The sequence below is a fragment of the Talpa europaea genome, assembly GCF_964194135.1.
Source record: "Talpa europaea genome assembly, chromosome: 12".
Lineage (NCBI taxonomy): Eukaryota > Metazoa > Chordata > Mammalia > Eulipotyphla > Talpidae > Talpa > Talpa europaea.
This window is the reverse complement of record NC_140079.1, coordinates 41,192,921-41,216,742: the sequence shown is the minus strand read 5'-3', so window position 1 is coordinate 41,216,742 and position 23,822 is coordinate 41,192,921.

Sequence of the window (23,822 nt, the reverse complement as noted above, 5' to 3'; positions counted from 1 at the left end):
CTAGCTGTGTGGTCTTGTGCAAGTTACTGACCCTCTCAAGCCCTCAGTTTCTTTACCTAAATTGGATAGTGGTTATAGTGCCGCTCTTGTGGTTGTGATGAGTTAATACATATAACACATTTAGAATAGTGCAGTGCACAGGGTAAGTAACTTATGTCTAAGCTGTGATTATTTTCTTGGTGGTCCATAATTTATGAAACCAGCCCCCACTGATAGATACCTGGGTTGTTTCTTATAGTCAGCCATTACATGCAAGATTATATTATATTGTATTATAACTGCACATCTGTCGTTTAAAAAACATGTTAATGTAACATGGACAATGGGATAAATTTGGAGATGATGGCTTACTCAAGGAGCAAAGGCATTTTGGTTGATATTGCCAAATGACCTTCCACCAGGCTTGTGCCCCTCCCACCAGCAATGGATAAGACAGCCTGTCACCCCTTCAGTTCTGCCAACAGAGTGTGTTGTTCTTTAGCTTTTGCCCACGAGAGAGGTAGAATATGGCATCTCAGGATAATTTTAATTGCTTTTTTCCTATTATGAGTGAAAATGGCCCCCTTGTCATCTGTTTAAGGGCCATTTGTATTTCCTCGGGCACCTGTGGAAAGTGATTACTAAAGCAAAAGGCAGGACATGCATAATAGGTTGACTGGCCTATTTTTAAATCTCAGCTGCTGCTGCCAGTCAACACATCTGATTATCATTTAGCTTGATTTTTGGTATGGAAGTGGCATTCTCATCTGCTTAATTTTGTGTGTCTGAGGTCTTAACTCAAGTGTCACCTTCTCCGAACACATGTATTTTGTCTTGTGGTACTGTCTGGTTCACTTGTGTGTTTCCTATTATCTTTGCTCCCTCACCATCATGTGCTCATCCCCAAAGACCGTGCCAACTCCATGAGTGCAAAGATAAGGGAGAATATGGCCTCATGGCCTTCTGGTTTTAGGGTTGTCAAAATGATAACCATCTCTGGTTTCCTTTGGAATTGCAGAGTCACACTCAGCATTTTGAGGGAAACTCATCCATCCACCCACCCACCTGCCTGTCTGTCCTCTGTCCATCCATCCACCTACCTGCCTATCCATCCATCCATCCACCAATTACTCATCCACTCATCCATCTGTTTACTTATTCAACAATATCTCAAGAACCTGTTATGTGTCATGTCTCATACTAGACCCTGCAAGTACAATAGTGAGTAATACAGATATCGTCCTGCCTGCCAGCATCCCAGGTTAGCAGGGCAATTGAAGTGCTCTTACAAAAGAGCAAGGTTTATAATTTCAGTGTTGAATGTAGTCTAACAATATCAAAGAAGGCTTCTTGGATAAAAGAACATGAACATGGAACATGGAGAGTGAGTAGGAAATAACTGGGGAAGGAGAGGAGGGAAGCTATGGACATAGTGTGGTAAAGGTCGGGAGATGGAAAATAAGATGGTGCACTTAAGAATTGAAAGGAGTCCAGGAAAGCTAGAAAGTAGAGTTGGGAGAGAGGAAGCTGTAACTGGGGTAGGGACCAGATCATGTAGGGTCTCTGGGCCACATTAATGGAATTGGAATTAATCTTAAGAGATGATGGTAGAATTTGATGGAAGCAACAGCAATGAAGAGAAGTGGGGGTGCATTAGACAAGATAGGAAATGCTAAACATAGTCCTTGCTCACTCAACTGTCCCAGATGGGTGGTTCTGCTAAGAGGCTTTTCTCCAGGTGGTGACTCAGGGATCTAGGGTCTGTTAACCTTGTACTTTGCTTCTCCTAGGTAGGGCTTCTGAGTTCCCCAGTGGTGCTTCCAAATTTGGCTAGCAGATGAGGAAGAGAGAATGGAAGATCTTGTGCTGGAAATTTCTTATGGGCCAGGCTTAGAAGCAGATCCCATCAATTCTGCCTAAATGTCACTGGTCAGAAGGCAGTTCCAGGGCCCCAACTCACTGCTGGGAAAGGAGCATGTATATCCTTGCTGTATGTCCAGGAGGAAAAGGAAATAGGATTTGGCAGTCCTACAGCACTGTCACTGCCTAAGTGGGGCCAAATAAGAGAGGGTAGTTGGATAAACAAAACTCCATCTCCATAATTTACCAAAATTAGAGGAAAATGCACATACACAAAGGGTATGTCTTTAATGGTGAAGGGTCAGGAACATTATCTGTGAAGACAGATAGTGCTTTAAACCAAAAGCCTTCCTATTTCATTCAGCCAAGATCCCCTTTAACATCAGAACCTATTTTAGAAATATCTTTCCCCCCTTTTTAAAAATATGCCTGCCTTCTGATCCCTTCTGACCCCAGGGTCTGTACGTTGCCAGAAACTTCAGACTATTTTTCTCCAACACATGGTTCCTAGACTGATTTTTCTTTCAAATGTTTCCTTAAGTCCTTGGTCCTTTCTCTAGTACAATTGGTTATTTTCTTTGCCAGCCCCAGGCAAGAGAGAGAGAGAGAGAGAGAGAGAGAGAGAGAGAGAGAGAGAGAGAGAGAGAGAGAGAGAGAGATTGAACAGTTGTGTGCTAATTACTTGTGGGCATATTTTAATATTATAAAGAATGCTACCATAAAATCTTTACATACCTTTCCCTTTCATTTGGATTATTTCCTTTGTATAGATTTCCCAGAGTAATTTTATTGGTTGAAAACAAAAAGGATCCATTTGAATGGTTTCTGATACATATGGCCAAAAAAAAAAAAACTTTTTCAATTATACCAATTTACAGCAATGCCTGAGTTGTTACCAGCAATGCCTGAGTTTTAGCATTTGAATGCAGACTGACCAGCATCAAGTATTATTGTTTAAAAATATCTTTTGTTAATTTAATAGACAAAAATGGCATCGCCTTATTATTTTGATCTGATTTGTTTGATAGGAAGTGAGATTATTCTTCAAATAGTTTTTTTTTTTAAGATATACTTATTTATGCATAGGAGAGCTGGGGTACAGTCCAGAGGTGCGAGGGGTAAGAGGATTCACCAGAGACAGAGCAGGGAACAGAACAGGCAGACTGACTGAAATACACTGCTGAGGGGAGCAGCAGGTGAGGCAGGAGAGGTCTGCTGCGCCATGTGGGTTGCTCCCTGGCCAGCTGGGAGATCGAACTCGTGCTGCATAGGCTGCGGACAGCTTCACAGCGCTGCTCTCAACCCCTTGCGCCGAAAGGGAGGCCCATTTCTTCAAATAGTTATTAAGCAACCTCCCCATGCCAGGCTATATGCTGGGGCCACAAGGCTGGTAAGCGAAGCAGATGTGTGTTCTGTGTCCTTGCGGGACTTACCGCCTGGGGCAAAAGAGGATTTAATTAATTAACACCCCCCCTTCAAGTTTTAAACGAAGAGGTTTTTTAAGAAGGGCTTTCTTTAAGAAATGTGGATAAAGGAACCCCCCAGAGACGGAGGTGGTACCCAGGAGCTAGCAATAGGGGGAGCCTCTACGTCTCTTGAATTAAAGAAAGGGCGGTGCTGGAGCCAGAGAGCCGAAGGAGGGGCTTCCTGGAAGGGCCCCTGCCGTGGAGGGGTGGGGGTGGGGGGGTGGCACCAAAGCGGAGAGGGAATGGGGAAGTATCCGTTTTTCCTCTTCCCGCTCTGAGTTCTTGTTATTGCCTGTCGATGGTTGAAAGTGCAATAGGGTGGTCCCCAGGAAAGGGGGAGGTTCCCTGCCCCACCCAAGGGAGGGTGGAGCTGAGCAGGAAGAGGAGAAGCTGCAGAAGAGACTGAGGAAGGAAGCAGAATGGAGCCAGGAGACCTGGAAGAGGCGCATGGAGCCTAGAGACACGTGAAGAAACTGTGCTTGTCTTTTGGTCGTGGACTGGGTGACACAGATGTGGGTGAGACCCGTGGAGAGGTGACCATGGCAGCTTTTATCTTGATGTTGATTTTGCTCTTTTCCTTCCGGGCTTGTCTGGTTGTTTGTGACCCTTTTCTGTGGGTCCCCACTGGAAGATGCTTTAGACTTGGGGCAGGCTTTGGGGCCTTGTTCTGGGCCGATCCCATTTGGATGGAGTTTTACCCACGAGGGGACGGGTAACTTTGGGTGCTTCATTTAGAAACTAGACTCTTTGCCTTACCTGTATTGTTTCCTAGTTTTATTAAAGTTCCTTCCCATTAAAGTCTCCTATGTTTTGTGTTGATGCGGCGGATGGCAGAACCCATGTAGAATAGGCAGGTTTGCGGGGTTTGGGCTGCCCCTCTCCCTGTCCTATAACAAAAGCACAGGAACTCAGGAGACCTGGGCGTCCCCCCCCCCCCCCCCCGCCCACAGATTAATTTTTTTCATAAGATTTGACACTTTCAAAGAATCACGGGGCATAACAAGAGTACTGACAGGAATTTTCCCTGCTTGTTACTAGTGATGTGACGTCGGACAGCTCGACCTCTCTGGGGTTCAATTTCCTCATCTCTGATGTCAGTTGCCTCTTTCCTGGTTGCATGTCACAGGGGTGTTCTTATAATGCTCATAAGGGGACATGGAGCAGAATCTTCAGCCCAGCCTTATGTGGTTATAAGGCGTTGGAAGCTGCGTACTTGTCCATCACCTCTTATCGCTCTTGTAGCGTCATCAGTTTTTTTGATGTCTGAGCCAATTTTAGGTGTGGAGTTGATTCCTCCCTTTGCAGGACAACTACAAAGTCACTGGTATGTGAGACCAAGTGGTCTGTCTTCTCTTGCTTTTGGCTTACTATTTTAGCCTCTCCCACCTTTTAAAAAATTGAATTAACATTGCATTATAACATTATATAAGTTTCAGGTGTGGTCATAAATCAACATGTGTATACATTACATTAAAATGTGCACGGGTGCATCTGCGAAGGGAATTCTATGGGGACTACATGGGGCGAGGAAGGGGAGGGAAGGAATATTGTTTAAAAATGAACAATGATGTAAAAAAATTTTTAAAAGTCACAAAAAAAAGTTCACCACCAGAAGTTCAATTTTATCATTCACAGTGTGATTGTACCCTTTCACTCGATTTACCCGTCCTCTTTCCCCGCCCTCCCTTCTGGTAACCACGAATAGGTCTTATAGTTTGAATGTTTACTTTTGTTTGATTTAGTTCACCCATTGTTTTCTCTGTATGCCACATATGAGTGAAATCATAAAGTGTTTCTCTTTCTCCATGTGACTTCTTATACTAATACGTTCAGTCCACATTGTTGCAAATGGCAGGATCACACTTTTTTAAAAATTCATAGCTAAATAGTGTTCCATTGTGTATATATTTCACATCTTTATCCATTCATCTGTTATGGATGCTTGGATTTTTTCCAGCTTTTGGCTATTGTAAACCATACTGCAATACACATAGGGTGTATATAACTCTCCAAATTAGTATTTTTGTATTTTTTTTGGAGGGGTAAACACCCAGAAGTGGAATAACTGGACCAAATGAAATTTCTATTTTTAATTTTTTTGATGTATCTCTAAATGCTTTCCATATAGCTGCATCAATTTACATTCCAAATAGTGTACAAGGGTTTCCTTCTCTCCACATCCTCCCTAACACCTATTGTTTCCTTTTTAAAAAAATAATAGACATTTTCACATGCATAAGGTAATAGCTCATTGTTAAGAAGATTTATTTTTGTGTAGAAGAACTCTGGTGTTGGCCAGGGATGTGGGGGTGAGACAATTCACCAGAGACAGAGTGGGGAGCAGAACAGACAGATTTACGAAATACAGTGCTGAGGGGAGCAGTGGGCAAGACAGGAGAGGTCTGCTGTACCATATGTGGGTCACCTCCCAGGCCGGGGATTGAACTCAGGCCCTAGAGTGATTGTACTGAGACTTAGTGCCTAGGCCACCAGTGAGTCCCTATCTCATTGTTGTCTTGATTTATGTTTCTGCAATAATACTTGATAATAAACATCTTTTCACGTGCCTATTGGCCCTCTGTATGTCTCCTTTGAAGAGGTGTCTATTTAGATCTTCTGCCCATTTGTTAACTGGGTTGTTTGGTTTCTTTTGTTGTTGAGTGCTAAGAGTTCTTTGTAAGTTTTGGATACTGATCCCTTGTTGGATGTATGATGTGCAGTCTCCTATTTAGTCGGCTGTCTTTCCATTTTGATGCAAGTTTATTTATTTATTTATCCATTCATTTATTCATTTATTTATTTGATTTTGTGCAGAAGCATTTTAGTTTGATGTCCCATTTGCTTACTTTTTAATTTTGTTTTCCCCGTTATTGGAGCCGAGTGCCCAAACACACCTCAGGCCAATGTCAAGGAGCATATTACCTGTGTTTTCCCCTATTTTATGGTTTCATTTATTAATCATTTTGAATTAATTTTTGTGTAAGGTGTTAAATAGCAGCCAGTTTCATTCTTTTGTTTGTGACATCCAGTTTTCCAATATCACTTATTGAAGAAACTTTCCTTGCTTCATTGTATGCTCTTGACTCCTTTGTCATCAACAATTTGTCTGTATGGGTGTGGTTTTATTTCTAGGCTCTCAGTCTTGTTCCATTGATTGGTGTGTATGATTTTATCCTAATACCATGCTGTTTTATTTACTATCACTTTATAATATAGTTTGAAACCCCCCCTTTTTTAATTTATTTTTTATTTTTATATTCTCCATACAATTGCAACCCCCTGATTTTGACCCCAATCCCTCCTTTCCCCACCCCCCCAGTGTGTCTCTGGTTCATAGTTGTTTGTTGATTTTGATTTTTTTCTTTCTTATAGTTATTCTTTTTCCTGGTCCCTTATTTAGGTTTTCTAGATTATTGTTATGAGTGAGATCATCTGGTATTTTTCTTGTTCTTTCTGGCTTATTTTGCTGAGCATGATTCCTTCCAGCTCCATCCATGTTGCTGCAAATTGCATGTGTTTATCTTTTTTGAAGGTTAAGTAATATTCCATTGTGTATATGTACCACATCTTTTTGATCTAGTCATCTATTTTTGGGCATTTGGGTTGTTTCCAAAGCTTAGCTATTGTAAATAGTACTGCTATAAACATAGAGGTGCAGGTGCTCTTTGGAATTGGTGTTTCTGTGTCCTTTGGGTAAATACCTAGAAGTGGAATTGCTGGATCATATGGAAGCTCTATTTTTAGTAGGTCAAGGAATCTCCACACAGCTTTCCATAGTGGTTGGACCAGTTTGCACTCCCACCAAATGTGCAGGAGAGTTCCTTTCTCTCCACATACTCACCAACATTTGTTGTTGCTAGTTTTTTTTTTTTTAAAGATTTTATATATTTATTTATTTATTTATTTATTTATTTATTTATTTATTTACACAAGCACTGGGTACAGTCAGGAGCGCGGGATGGTGAGAGAATTCACCAGAGCCAGAGTGGGGAGCAGAACAGGCAGAAGGACCGAAGTACACTGCTGAGGGGAGCAGTGGGCGGCAGGAGAGGTCTGCGCGCCATGCGGGACCCTCCTCCGGTGGCCGGGGAGCAGCCGGGGATAGAACTGGCGCCGCAGAGGCTGCGGGCAGCCTCACAACCCAGCGCTCAACTGCTGCGCCACCGGGGAGGCCCTGTTGCTAGTTTTTTTTAATATGTGCCATTCTCACTAGTGTGAGATGATATCTCATTGTAGTTTTGATTTGCATTTCCCTGATTACAAGTGATGTTGAACATTTTTTCATATGCCTGGTGGCCATTTGTATTTCCTCTTTGGAGAAGTTTATTTTTAGCTCTTCTGCCCATTTTTTGACTGGGTTATTTTTTTGTTGTTGTTGTTGAGTCTCATCAGTTCTTTGTAGATTTTTGTGATCAGTCCTTTATCATTAGTGTTGGGTGCAAAAATTTTCTCCCAGTTGGTAGGGTGAAACTCCCCCTTTTTAAATGATGTTATGGTATTTTTTTAATGTAGTGAAAGATAACCAGACAATTGCTTAAACATCTTGGGGAGCAAGGTGAGCATTTGTAATGAATGCTTCTTAGCATCCTTTCACAGGGGAATCCATTCTCCTTCCTATTTAGAGTTCCAGTCCTTGGACTGGCTCAGGTTTGGGAATTGAACAAGAGGCCATGACTCTCTATTGTTGACCCTTGAACAATACAAGTTTGAACTTGTACAAGTGCGAGTCCACTTAAACACAAATTTTCTTGTAAACAGATGAAGTAAATGGTATTGATAAATATAGCACAGTACTGTTACTGTATTTTCTCTATCTTGTGATTTTCTTTTTTTTTTTTCTAAAGATTTATTTAATTATTTATACAAGCACTGGGTACAGTCAGAAGCGCGAGAGGGTGAGAGAATTCACCAGAGCCAGAGCGGGGAACAGAACAGGCAGACTGACGAAACACACTGCTGAGGGGAGCAGCGGGCGCAGCAGGAGAGGTCTACGTGCCATGTGGGACCCTCACCAGTGGCCGGGGATAGAGCCTGCGCTGCAGAGGCTGCGGGCAGCTTTGCAGCCCAGCGCTTAACCGCTGTGCCACCAGGGGAGGCCCTTGTGATTTTCTTAACATGTTCTTTTCTCTATGCAATCAGTAAGGTTTCTGGTCAACAGTAGGCTATTAGTAAAGTTTCTAGAGAGTCAAAGTTAGATGCAGATTTTTGACTGTGTGGTTTTGGTGTCCCTAACCCTGGTATTGTTCAGCAGTCACTGCACTCTATGGCAGATCTTTATTTGTCAGATCTAGATTTTTTTCTTAATGATTTATTAACATTTCCTAGATGGTCCATTTTTTTCAGCTCTAGGGTAGCTTGATCAACTGACTGTTGCCAATGATCTCTTAGCATTTCCCATCATGGTTACTGTCCCAAATTTGTTGCTATTTTCAATAACACTGCCCACCTTGTTTCTTGAACTCAGAGCAGAGACAGGCAGAGAATCAGTCTGGCAAGGCTTATGTGGGCAAATGGAGAACAACCATCTCAGAGGAGATCCTCATAAAATAAATCAACAAATAGCTATGAAGTACACTATGAAAGAAACCAATATTTGCATTAATATAGAGCACTGGTGGAGCAGGTATGTGGGAGGTGAGATCTACTTTAAACAGTGGGGAAATCATTGCAATGGAAACATTAAAGTAACATTTGCAGTATTCCAGATACCCTATTTTGGCTGTAGTGACTAATCTGATTCTCAGAAATCATAGCTATAGCTACTTCCATCCATAGATATTTCTATTTCCATTTCACAGATGAAGAAATTGTGGCACAGAGGGGTTAACTTTCCCAAGGACACACAATAAAAAAGGGGACTGAGTCAAGATTTGAACCCAGGTCTAGTTCAGTCTTGGCTCTTTACCCTGAGAGGGGCGATGGCTTGGTGTGTTCCAGATACTAAAAGGAGGCTGGTTTGGCTGTGATTTAGAGAGATCGAGTATTTGGTGAGAGAATGTTGGAGATGTTGACATTCTCTATGCAGAGACTATGCATAGTCTGACTTTGTCTGACTTTGTCTGACTTTGTCAGACTATGCAGAGCCACAAGATGTATGGAGTCACTGAAAGATTTCAAGGGGGAGAAAGGTGATGGTGTTATTATTGAACGTACCATTGACCTTTGAACAACAATTTGATCTACAAGGGTCAACTTATACATAAATGTTTTTCTATCCACTGGTTCCACATCTGTAGGTTTAACCAACCAATATCTGTGGTTGGTTGAATTCATGAATGTAGAATCAGCAGATACAAAAGGCTGTCTGTAAGTTATATTTGGATTTTTTTCAAATGCATGGGGATTAGCACCCTTAATTCCCTCATTGTTAAGAGGTCAACTGTATATTTTTCAATGATATCTCTGTTATAACAGGCAAATACAATATATGGTATGGGCTAGATTGTGTTCCCCCCAACTCATATGTTGGTATCCCAACTCCCAATCCATAAAAATATGACATTATTTGAAGAATCTTTGGTTTTTTTTCCATGAGAAATTCTTTAATCGTTGTGTGGCCATTTGCATTTCCTCTTCAGAGAAGTTTCGTTTTAGCTCTTCTGCCCATTTTTTGACTGGGTTATTTTCTTTGTTGTTGTTGAGTCTCATCAGCTCTTTGCAGATTTTTGTGCTCAGTCCTTTATCATTAGTGTTGTGTGCAAAAATGTTCTCCCAGTTGGTGGGGTTTCTCTTTGTTTTTGTTGTTGTGTCTTTTGCTGTGCAGAAGCTCTTTAATTTGATGTAGTCCCAGCTGTTTATCTTTGCCTTCACTATCACTGCTTTGGGTGATGTGTCTGTAAAGATATCTTTGATGTAAATATCATGTAGTGTTTCGCCTATATCTCCTTCTATGTATTTTATGGTTTCAGGTCTTATGTCTAGTTCTTTAATCCATTTTGAGTTGATTTTTGTGTATGGTGTGAGGTAGTGGTCAAGCTTCATTCTTTTGCATGTAGCGACCCAGTTTTCCCAGCACCATTGATTGAACAAACTTTCTTTGCTCCAATGCATATTCTTTGCTCCTTTGTCAAAGATTAGTTGACCATAAATCTGTGGGTTTATTTCTGGATTTTCTATTTGATTCCATTGGTCTGTATGTCTGTTCTTGTTCCAATACCATGCAGTTTTGATGATTATGGCTTTGTAGTATAGTTTGAAGTCTGGGAGTGTGATGCCTCCATTCCCTTCTCTTTTTTTCAGGAGAGCTTTGGCTATTCGGGGTTTTTGGTGATTCCATATGAATTTCATCAATAATTGTTCTATTTCTTTGAAGAATGACATTGAAATTTTGATTGGAATAGCATTGAATCTGTATATTGCTTTTGGTAGGATGGCCATTTTAATAATGTTTATTCTTCCAATCCATGAGCAGGGGATGTCTTTCCATTTCTTTGTGTCTTCTTCTATTTCTTTTAACAGTGTTTTATAGTTTTCTTTGTATAGGTCCTTTATCTCTTTTGTTAGATTTATTCCCAAGTATTTGATTTTTTTTTGTTTTGATAATAAAAGGGATGGTTTTTTGATTTCTTCTTCTTCAGACTTATTGTTTGTGTATAGGAAGGCTACTGATTTTTGTGTGTTGATTTTGTATCCTGCCACTTTACTGAACTGATTGATTAGTTGAATTAGTTTTTCTGTGGAGTTTTTGGGGTTCTCTATGTATTTTATCATATCATCTGCAAATAATGATAGTTTGACTTCTTCTTTTCCTCTTTGGATTCCTTGTATGTCTTTCTCTTTTCTTATTGCTCTGGCTAGGACTTCCAGTATTATATTGAAAAGCAGTGGTGAGAGTGGACATCCTTGTCTTGTTCCAGAGCTTAATGGGAATGCTTTCAGCTTTTCGCCATTGAGAATGATACTGGCTGTTGGCTTGTCATATATGGCCTTTATGATATTGAGGTATGTTCCTTGTATCCCAAGAATTTCAAGGACTTTTATCATGAATGGGTGTTGCACTTTGTCAAAAGCTTTCTTGGCATCTATTGATATTATCATATCGTTTTTATATTTCTTTTTGTTGATGTGTTGGATAACGTTGATTGATTTTTGGATGTTGAACCATCCTTGTGTTCCTGGAATGAATCCTACTTGGTCATGGTGAATTTTCTTATGGATACATTGTTGGATTCTGATAGCTAAAATTTTATTGAGGATTTTTGTATCAGTGTTCATTAGGGAGATTGGCCTGTAGTTTTCTTTTTGTGTGTTGTCCTTGTTTGGTTTTGGTATTAGTGTAATGTTGGCTTCATAGAACGTGTTTGGTATTATCCCTTCCTTCTCAATTTTTTGGAAGAGTTTGTGACGAATAGGCACTAATTCATTTCTGAATGGTTGAATTCATTTGTAAATCCATCAGGTCCTGGGCTTTTGTTTTTGGGGAAGTTTTTGATTTTCTTTTAAATTTTGCTGCTTGTAATTGGTCTGTTTAGGTGTTCTATTTCTTATTTGAAGAATCTTTACAGAGGTAATCCAGTTAAAATGATGATTAGGATGGCCCTGATCCAATTGGACTTATGTCCTCATAAAAGAGGGAAATTCAGACACAGGGGTGCATATAGGCAATGTCATGTGAAGATGAAAATAGGCATCCATAAGAACAAGAGAGGCCTGGGGCAGATCCTTACTTCAGCCACAGGAGGAAACAATCTTGCATATGCTGTGACTTCAAATTTCCACCCCACATATCTGCGAGACAAAAAATTTCTGTTGTTTAAGACACCTTAGTTTCTGGCAATTTGTCATAGCAGCTCTACAAAATGAATACAATGTGGATCTTGATTTTTTTTAAAAAAAAAGTTGTGAAAGACACTTTTGTGTCAGTTGGGGAAATCCAAATATGGGCTATTATCAGATGATTTCAGAGAAATGTTTTTCTTTTTGGGGGTGTGATGATGGTGCAGGTTTGAATAGGAGAACATCCTTATTTTTAGAAGACATCTGCTGATGTATTTAGGTGTAAAATGTGAAAAAATATCTTTAACTTAGTTTCAAATAGTTAAGAAGCAAAGAAAAAAAATACATGAAATGCTAGCAATTGTGGAATCACCATGGTTCATATTTAGATAATTATTGTATCAATCTATCAAATTTTTGTATGTCTTAATTTGGGGTCTTCCAGAAGCTGACCTTGAGACAGGCATTTGAGGACAAGCTATTTATTGCAGGGATGATTCAAAGAAATACAAATAAGGGGATATGGAGGTAAATCTAGGAAAGGAAGATAATCATGAAAGAATCAAATAACTCCCCCCCCCCACACACACACACAACTGTTCCACAGGCCAACTACACTGTGGAACTTGTGGATATATAGTAGAACACTCATCTGAGTTGTCCAGCCCAAGGATAAAGTAGCTGGGGTATTATCCATCAACTCTCATTAAACATGGGAGAGCTTCTGAGAGAAGGGTTGGACTTGGTGGATTTAGAAACAGTTAAGTTTAACCACTCCTATTATAATCATCCCTTAACTCATGCTAAGTAACTCAGCTAAGTAACAGAAGTCTGCTGAGATTTTTTTTCATTTCTGCCATCACGTTTCAATTTCTGAGTGTTCATTTTGGTCTTCTGTTTCTTTTTCAAAACATCCTGTTCTTGTTTCATGGATATAATATATTTCCCATAGTATTGTCCCCTCTGAGTTGCTAGTCTCTTTCTATGCTTATTGATTTGTTCTGATTCGTTCACATGACTGGCTTTCCCAAGATGTCTCTTGACTCTTGGATCTCTATTCATATTTAAATATGGAGAAGTTGGGGCCTCCCTGGTGGCACAGGGGTTAAAGTCTCAGTGCTATCCAGCTAACACCAGTCACTGTGGCATGAGTTCGATCCCTAGCCAGGGAACCAACCCACATATTGCAGCAGACCTCTCCTATCTTGTCTGCTGCTTCCCTCAGCAGTGTATTTCAGTAGATCCACCTGTTCTGCTCCCCACTCTATCTCTGGTGAATCCTCTCACCTCCCCTCACCTCTGGCCTATACCCAAGTTCTTGTATGCATAAATAAATTTTTAAAATATCTTAAAAAATAAATAAGTAGGGCCTCCCTGGTGGCGCAAGGGGCTAAGATGCAACCTATGAAGGTCTCCGCAGCCACTGCAGCACAAGTTTGCTCCCCAGCCAGGGAGCTACCCACATGGCGCAGCAGACCTCTCCTGATTCACCTGCTGCTTCCCTCAGCAGTGTATTTCAGTCAATCTGCCTGTTCTGTTCCCTACTCTGTCTCTGGTGAATCCTCTCACCCCCTGCTGCCACCCCCCACCCCCATATCTGGCCTATACCTCAGTTCTTGCATGCATAAATAAATCTTAAAAAAAATAAGGGAGACCTTTTAAAAAAATTCAAAATAAGTAAATAAATAAACAAATATGGAGATGTTAAAAAAAACAGATATATTAGGATCTGACATCAAATGCATACTACAATAAAACTGCATAATTAGAAGGTCTATGCACAAAGGGACAATTTCTTTTTTTTAAAATTTTCTTACATTGTTGTTCATTCTTGTATAATATTTGGCTTTCTTCCCTCAGGTGTAGTTCTCATAATTCTCCCACCACCACAGCACCTACGAACTGTCACCATAGTCAAATGGACAATTTCTAAGGGAAGGTTCTAGGGGGCCACAAAGATGGTACAATCACCCAAGGTTATTCTTACAGGGGCTGTTTTCACCACTGGGTCTGAGGGGACAAGGAGAAGAGGCAGCTATCAGAGTCTAGAGGTAGTGAATCTGGCTGCCAGGGAATGCAGTAAGTTGAGGCAACCTGACAGCAGAGGAACAGAGAAATAAATACCCTAACCACACTACATAATGCAGGAGCTCCCCATTGTCTGGCCATAACTACAAGTGAGAGTACATGAGAACCACCAATAGGTCCTATTAGCTGGGATTCTCCAGAGAAATACAACATATATATATACACACACACACACATACACACATAGATACATGTATACATATATACAACCTATTATATATATACATATATATACACCAATATATGTATATATACATAGAGAGGAATTGATTTTAGGGAATTTGCTCATGTACTTGTGGAGAATGGCAAGTCCAAAATCTGCAGGGCATGCTGGCAGGCTGGAGACTAAAGGAAGTGCTAACATTGTCATTTGAATCCAAAGGCAGTCTGGAGGTAGAATTTCCTCTTCCTCAGATGCCTCGGCCTTTTTCTTAAGACCTTCAGCTGGATGAAGTCCATCACATTATGGGGGTAATCTGCTTTACTCAACTGATTTAATTGTTAATCTGATCTAAATAATATCTTCACAGAAACAGCTAGACTGGTGCATGACCAAATATCTTGTACTGTGGCTTAGCCAAACTAATGCTTAAAATTAACCATCGCAATGGGGCTCATACTATTCAGCCCCTAGAGCCTAGGGCAGGGAGGAGCAGATGGATAGAGTAGATCAGGGAGGGAGGTATGTGGAAGATTTTAGACATGACTCCATCTGTTTTGGAATAGTCCATTCTGAACTGCCAGAGTTTACTTTTATTCTCAAATCTTAACCCTAATTTAAATACCAACTTTACTATAAAATTCTGAGGGCTTTCCAAGTGCATAAGATTTTAGAATTCACTTTGGAAACTTGGGTGCAGGGGATCTTAGATGGCCCCCATGGGCATTTGGTCATTCAAAATCTGGTCTACTATTTTTTTTTAATTTATTTATGCATACAAAAACTGGGGTGCAGGCCAGAGGTGCGGGGGTAAGAAGATTCACCAGAGACAGAGTGGGGAACAGAACAGACAGATTGACTGAAATATACTCCCCTCAGTGGATTGCTGAGGGGAGCAGCGGATGAGACAGGAGAGGTTGCTGAGCCATGTGGGTAGCTCCCTGGCCAGGGATTGAACTCGTGCTGCAGAGGCTGCAGATAGCTTCGTAGTGCTGTGCTTATCTCTTGCGCCACCAGGGAGGCCCTGGTCTACTTTTTTTTTTTTAATTTAAATTTTATTTTTATATTCCCCATACAATTACAACCCCCTTATTTTGACCCCAATCTACTATTTTTTAATTGTGGAAGTCAACTGCTTTAGGGCCTCCCCTGGTGGCACAGCGGTTGAGCGCTGGGCTGTGAAGCTGCCTACAGCCTCTGCAGCGCCTATTCGATCCCTGGCCACCAGCGAGGGTCCCACATGGCACACAGACCTCTCTTGCCATGCCTGCTTCTCCCCTCAGCAATGTACTTTGTCAGTCTGCCTTTTCTGTTCCCTGCTCTGGCTCTGGTGAATTCGCTCACCCTCCTGCACTTCTGACTGTACCCAGTGCTTGTATAAATAAATAAATAAATCTTAGGGGAAAAAAAGTCAACTGCTTTATTCATTTGTTAATTCATCTGACATTTCCTAAGGGCTATACAGCATGCAAAGCTAAATAAAGCTGGTTTCTGTACTCAAGGAGTCTCCTGAGCAGAAACAGTCAGGTAAAAAGGCAGGCTGGTAGACCATATATATTTGTCAGTCAAGAATTTTGCTTGACTATATACAGTGACCTAAGGCTCAAAGTGGCCACTGCAACCTCAAACATCATGTCTGCATTTCAGTCAGGAGGACAGTTAAGGGACACTGGTGCCCTGTGTTTCATTGCCCTGCATTTTCACCTGGCCATACCTTTTTGCAAAAGGGCCTAGGAAATGTAATTTCCTGGCTTCTGAAAGCTTGAGAAGAAAGAATGAGTGAATAATGGGTTGGCAACTGGTTGTCTCTGAAACTCTTTATCTCAGGTGTCTAGAACAGTCTCTGGAACATAGACACTTAGTATTTGTTAAATCAATTGCTAAACAAATAGCAATACAGTAGGATTGTTACTAAGATAAAGGTTGTTACAAACAACAAAGGAACAGGGCATGAGGATTCTAATCCTCAGGGATTAGAAGAGGGTAGGGAGCAAAGAGGGAAAGTCGTGGGGCTGCTGGGAGAGGGGAGGTTAGTTTCCGTCTAAATTGAAGAGTCCTCATACACTCTGTCCTTAAATTGCCAAGTATCCTTTCCCCACAGCTATTTTGTTTTCTCACCTGCAATCCTTCCTCAGCTCCACTATGTTTATGTTCAGGTGGAACATGGTCTTACAGATGGGTAGATGAAACAATGATAATGTTGCATTAAATAGATTCTCACGTGAGGAAGAGAATTTCTCATTCTCCATATTCTCCCTGATGGCATTTTATTGGTTTTGATAGCTGTAGAAGCTTAGTTTGGGATTTTTCTGGCAAAATTCCCAGAGAGCAGGGTTTATCTAAACTACCTAATATGCAGCATTTGCAAATAATTATTAATAGATGTTTGCATTTTCATTCTTTATGAATGCTGCTGTGTGGTGATTCTATAATTCAAGTGGGACATGGTAATGTGGATTGTTATTCCTCCCAAGACTATTCCTCCCTCGGTCTTCTCCATCGCAGCTGATAGCAGCTCTGTCCTTGGGCTCCTCACATTAAAACCTCTGAGGCATCCTTTGTTATAACCGCCCTCTTCCCCCCAACACTCTCTGCAAAGAGTGGATCCTTTTCCCTCTAGGGAAATAATTCATCAGAGCACTGGAAATAGTTGAACCAAGCAAGGCCCAGTGCTGGAAAGCAGCATGTAGCCTGGTTCTTCAGGGCAGTCGGGATGAGGCAGGGTGCAGGAGAGGAATATGGCAGCTTGTTCTGGGCTGCGCTACCCTGGGCACGCACAAATTGGTTACATTCCAAATGTACCTGCTGATTTTGGGGCTTCTCCCTCCAGGAAATTTTGAGATAGTCATTAGTCAGAATCTTACCCTTTTGTCTGGCGTGGCCTTCCTGGGCAGTGTGGTGGCCACATTGTTTGGGTAGGGTTGGCGAGTCCATGATTCAGTCCACCTGCTAGGCTGTCTCACCTTGACTTCTCTCCTTTGCTCATGCCCCACATCCAACCCATAAGTAACACCTGTCTGCTTGGCCTTCAAAATATATATGGAGAAACAACTCTCCATGGCAGCCTCCTAGTCACAGAACCCCTCATGGCTCCCATCTCACTTGGGATAAAAGCCAAAGTCTTCACTGAGGCCCGCAAGGCCATGCATGATCTGCCCCCACCTACTTATTTGTTCACATCAAGCATGTGCTCACCTCAGGGCCTTTGCCTTGCTATTCACATAGCCTGGAATGTTCTTCCTACAATTTTTCCAATTTTTCCTTTCCTCGCTTCCTTCTTACCCAAATTTTTCAATTTTTCCTTTCCTCACTTCTTTCAAGCTTTTGCTTGAATGTTACTTGCCAAAGAGACTTCCCCAATGACTGTCTCTGTACCATGCCCTCCTTTACCCCCATGCCTAGCTTCATGTTCTATGCCATGTCTGCCATATTAAGTAATTATTGTCCACTTTTCCAGTTATAGTATGCCAGTCCTATGGGGCAGGGGCTTGAGGTTATTCTGGGCTGTGTCCCAGGTACCTAGAAGGTGCTCTACAAATATTGGCAATGTCCAAGGAGCAGAAATATATCAAGTGTTTCTAATGGCAGATAGGTACAGTCAATTTAGGAAGATATGGAAATATATATCAAGGATCTTGATGCAGCAATTCCACATCTGACCCACTAATTCTACACCTGGGACTTCTCTGTATTCAAAACCAAAGATATACCAGGACTCATTACCCTCTTACTACTAAGAGCATCTCATTAGAAATATTATTAAAAGTTCACAAGGGGCCTCCCTGATGGCTCAAGGGGTTAAGATGCAACCTATGAAGCTATTCACAACCACTGCAGCATGAGTTTGATCCCCGGCCAGGGAGCTACCCACATGGCGCAGCAGACCTCTCCTGACTCCCACTGCTGCTCCCCTCAGCAGTGTATTTCAGTCAATCCATCTGTTCTGTTCCCCACTCTTTCTCTGGTGAATCCTCTCATCCCCCACACCTCTGGCCTGTGTCCCAGTTCTTGTATGCATAAATAAATAAATCTTTAAAAAAAAGTTCACAAAAGTAAATAAATAAATGTAGTCACTAAAATGATGGTTATAATATGTCATAAAGTAAGAAAGGGATAGAAGACACCTTTTCATTTTGAATAGTTAGTACTAGAACAAGCTTTTCAGAGTGAATCCACTGAAAATAGGAATCCAAACTTCACAGGGAGCACTGAGTGGGGGAAATTCGTTTGGGACTTTCTCCTGTAAAATGAATGCAATTTGGTATGCTTGTTTATTTTTAAAATCGTGTTTAACAGAATTGAAGCAATAATTGCAAATATACTCTTAATTATTTGAATTAACAAAGAAAGAGTCAAAAGTTGATATTTCAGTGCATTATTTCCCAGCAAATTTTATACCAGAACAATGGAATATTTCAAATTTCATCTTCGATTTTTGTGACAATAATTACAGTGGGCATCATTTTTGCACATTTATGATTTTCACCAGTTTTCCCAGAGGGTCTTTAAAATTATTTATTCAGTTGGGTAAAAGGGGTTAATTGTATAGTGAAGGACAGGATTGAATTTTTAGTGGTGAACTTAATATAGTATACACATGTTAATTTTTAATGATTCACTCTTGAAAATTAGGTACTATTACAATGCAATATTACTTCAGCCACAAAAATTGCTAAAAAATAAATTTTTAAAAATCACTTGCTCATTGGTTCATCCTCTTAAAAATACTCATCTCTGCTATCTGCTTTTTTTCTGGTTTGTTTTTGTTTTTGTTTTTTTGTTAATCAGTCTAACTTTCCAGGTTCCTCACTTGTCAACGGTGTCTTTTACGTTGCAAGTGATTCTCCCACATCACTTTCATTGACATCATGAAATCCTGCTGTTTTTTGCAAAGATTTCCAATTTTCATATTATAATAGATGCACTTCATTTCAAGTTATGTTGTTGAATTCAATCAACCATCCACAATCAGAAATAAACATTGGCAAACACATTGACTTCATGGGCTTAGAAGCAATGTTAGTGTTAGTCCAGACCTTGCATTGTGACATTATCTGTATCACATTAGTGAAGATGTTTATGTTAAGATGGCTTTTGGTTCCTTAAATCCATAACTGCGTGGATAACTGACCTTATAATGAGCCCTCAGTTATTGAGACACTACTGTATGTAAAATATCTTTATACTATACTGACCTTCCTTAGTATGTAAAATAAAATCACAAGGGCAAAGAAAAAAACTAGATAGAAATACAATAAAATATCCAGAGTGTTTGTGTTAGGGTAGTCAAGAGATAGTGGCTTAAATTTTTTTAACAAGAAAATTACTTTACTTTTGAACATATTTTAATGCAAATCATAAGAAGTTTAAATCAAAATGACTTCATGCTGGAGGTAGGGAAAGTGAGCATCACCTGGGTTCTCAGTCTTTCTATGTGGATGGTCTCATTCAATCCTCACAACCCCCCAAAGTGGTGAGCTCTGCAGTCCCTCTCTTTTACAAGTGAGCACACTGACACAGAGAGGTTGAGCACCTTGCCCAAGGCTGCACAGCTCAACCCACACATTGGGAACTCATGACACTTTGACACATGTCCTTAAATGAACATCTTAGCTATGAGAGTGAAGTAATTTCTGTTGGCATGGAATGAATGGATTTTCCACAATAAAAGACATGGATAGTGCTGTGGGAATAAAAAAGACATAGAAGAGAGGCTTAATACTCTGTCAAGGCAACCCATAATGCTCTCTGTGTGGGAGAACATGTGTCAGAGCAGCCTGAATAATAACACATTCCCATTTCTATCTGCAAGTGTTTCTTAGATGAAACTTTTCTTTCCTTCAGGTGATGTGGTTAGGGTCACTGCTGTTACCTGTATTTGGGTCTCTGGTGGGTCCTTTACTGATTTTGTCTGCCTCATTTCTGAACCATTGCTTGCTTCCCTGGGGAATACTTCCTCTGGACACACGATGCAATTGTACCTACTTGCTATAAATCCAAAGGGGTACATAGTGCCCTCACCCCCATTTCACTTGCCCATCAGTTTATTCTCTTTTGAAATACTCACCACTGTTATTGGAGATACCGATATGGGTGTATTGGTAGAAATACACCAAGGATCACGTATGTCATTCTACAGGCTCACAGCGGTTTAAAAAAAAAAAACAACTGGCAAGGTTAGTTTTAATAACATATTCTAACCTAACATGTTGAAATGTTATTACTTCTACCTGTAAGGAAAATAAAAATTATTAGAGAGCTATTTCATACTGTTTTCTTTTTCCATACTAAGTCTCCAAAATCTGGTGACATTTTTATGCTTACATCTTGACTCTGACCAGTCACATTCTAGGCATTCAGTGGCCACACGAGAGTCGGGGCTATATTTTTGAGAGTGTGAGTCCAAATGTTTTGACAAGTAGTTCTGGGATTTTTCTATGACACAGTGAGTCTCGGTAGTACATGTATTGAAGGTAGGTGATATATATTCAGGTTTTATCCTACAAGCCCCTTCAAACTCTTTTTATGAAGAGGAATGAGGGACAAGAAGGAGAGGGACAGGGAGAGGGAGGGGGAGAGGAGGGGAGGAGAATAGTAAGGGAAGGACCTTCTTTCTGCCTAAAGATTGTGAAATAATTACCATAATCTATCCTACTTCATTGTCTCAGTTTAGTTCCCCCAGAAGCATATTTGGAAGCAAGGATTCAAATGCTTTGGGGAGAGATCCCAAGACACACTGGCAGAGAGAGGAGCAGGGAAAGGAAGACCAAGGAACCATAGGCCCTGAAGTGATTGGGGCAAAGGGGTTATCCGTGCGCAGTGTGACTCAGTACGCGCTGGGGCCTTTGGGAGGCCGCAGAGAGCACATTTCTTAGAGCCCTGGCTTGGGGGTTGGGTGTGGGGGGGTGCGGGAGGAAGGTGGATCCAGGGAGCAGAGGTATTTTTATCCACCAGCTTCCATCTATCTCAGGTGGAAGGATGCTCCCAGGAGTATTCATTTCCCAGCGTCCAGACCTGCCCAGTGGACACTCTGGAAGCCAGAGAAAGCCCCTGGTGCTTGCAGTGGAAAGTCAGACCACAGTGCTCCTAGGTGGCCAGGTCAAATCTGGACAGCGTCCATCACACCCTTGACACACCGCCTTTCTCATAATCCAAAAGTTTTCTTTTTCATCACAAGCCCTCATTAACTTCAAGTGCGTTAACTTTGCGACAGTTGGGAATCCATATGGGACATGAGATTATTTAGCTGTTGTCATCTCAGTGACAGAAAAGGCAGAACAGTTATGGAAGGATGTCACAGATGTATGTGTACATTTCCATGTAACCCCGAGGACACGTGTGTATGTTCCCATTCATGTTGTCAGCATGTCAGCTTAACTCTCACTGCATTCGCTGTTACTGTATGTGTTTCCTGCTCTCTTTTTTCCTCATTCGGTGAGATGGAAGCACATAAAAGGAGTAAGTTCATGTTCCCGGGGAAATAATGCTGCTAGGCCTCTAACCTGGTGATGGGATCAGATCTCTGTCCCTAGACCCCTCCCTCTCTCTCCCTTGTGGAAAATCTTTTGCACTGGTCTCTGCTTTATGCTTTGTTTCTTTTTTAAAATATGAGTAAGCATTCTTATATTTTCAAGCAGTCTGTCTCTTTCATAAACAAAATTCACCATCCACATTTCTTGCCCTTTTCTATTTTGATCTCTTTAGGTTGTTGAGGCTGAAACAGTAAGTAGGATAGACAGGACCTTGAGGTCTGGGAACTTGAAGGCTTTTAAGGGTCCCCATGACCCCAGCCAGGCCCTCTTGCCCTCCTCCTAGGACCCTCCCCCCCACCCCCGCCAGAACCCCAGCCAAGAGGGCAAGTTTCATTAGGATAAATGACTGGCCATGTGTTTCGGATGGTTTGAGATCTGTCTGACCCTGGAGGAGCTGCCTCCCACCCACACCCCAGGCTTAGCAAATCCCATGAGACATTAAATGACTCACTGGTGAGCACACATTTCAGATACAAACCAACCAATTAGAACCCCCACCTCATCAACACCCCTGTGGGGTTCTCACATTCATGGCCATGACCCCTCCACCCCAATCACTTCAGGGACAGGTGTCAGACAACCAGGGATAGTCCTGATGCCTTAGAGCCTGCTGAAATTACCCAACCTTGCCGTACTCCAGCCTTCTTGCCAAGATTCACCATTTCTTTCCTCAGGAAATGGCAATCAACACTCCTGCTCACCTCTTCCCTTTGTTCTCTCTGGCTCCCACCCTGGCGCTTGCCCCTGTGGCCTGGGCGTGCTCTCTCCTCTCCCTCTGGAAGTAGAGCAAGCGCTCTTGGCAATGACAGTCACCTTCTGGCCTGTTGGCCTCTCCACACCTGGACAATAATAAAACCTACATTTTCAAACAATCAAGGCCCAATAAGGGATGACAACCTCTAACCCCCACCATTGCTTCCTTTCCTCATCTGCCCTCACTGTCCCCACTCCAGCATCTGTGTGTCCATTCCTCTTCCTCAGACCTTTCCTTAACGTTCACCTTCTCAGAGAGATCTGAGATAACGCTCCCTCCTCTTCGATTTGATCCCTTCCCTGCTCATTTTTCTTATAAAAATAATCTCCTCCTGATACATGCTAGATCTACTCAATTTCATTCATCTTTTCCATGTCTCTGCCCCAAAACATGATTTTCTTTTTCTTTTTTTTTAATTTTTATTTTTTTTAATTAATGACGTATCATTATTTTAGATCTTTGTTGGTTTTTTCACAATATAGGATTCCTCCCCTCAGGTGTGGTTACCCTAGTTCCCCTACCACCAAAACATGATTTTCTTATTTGCTCTTTCCATGGATGCTTCTATCCCTAGTGGATGGGATAGGGCCAGTTACATAAAAGATGCACAACTAGTATGTGTTATATGAATGAATAAAAAGCAAATGAAGCCTGTCATTCTTCTCAAGTGTTCAGGTGAAACAGCATCCTTGGGTCTGTTGTCTATTACAGTTGTGGCAAAATTTGTTATTTTGCAAGTTGATGGGACCTTGTTTAGTTCTTGCTCAAGAAAAGCTGAGATGGAGGTTTCCAAAAGCAAATGTAGTTCAACTGATTAAATTTCCCTTGCTAACTTCTCAGGATACACATGAATATATAAGTAAGCATTTAATCAAGCTCCTGACTTAACAGAGGGGTTAGATGCTGAATATAATTTGTAATTGCTTGAGAATATAGTAAGCTTGAGTACTTTTGTTTCCATAATTAAGTATGAGGGTCTTCTTGCAATGTGAATAAAAAATACTTCAAGTATTTTATAGAAAAAGAATTATTTCCTTTCAGAAAAATTCAAATGTGTACGAAAGAAAAGAATAGAATGATAGCCCACCACATTTCCACCTTCGTACCTAGAAACTCATGACCCAGCTGCTGTTACTCCCTCCAGACCTTTAACATAACCTTGCTTTGAAAATTAAAGCAAACCTTTTATTTATTTTAGCTTAACCCTGGGTTGTGTTAAAGCAAATCTCAGACATCATATGATTTCATCTGTAAATATTTTAATATGT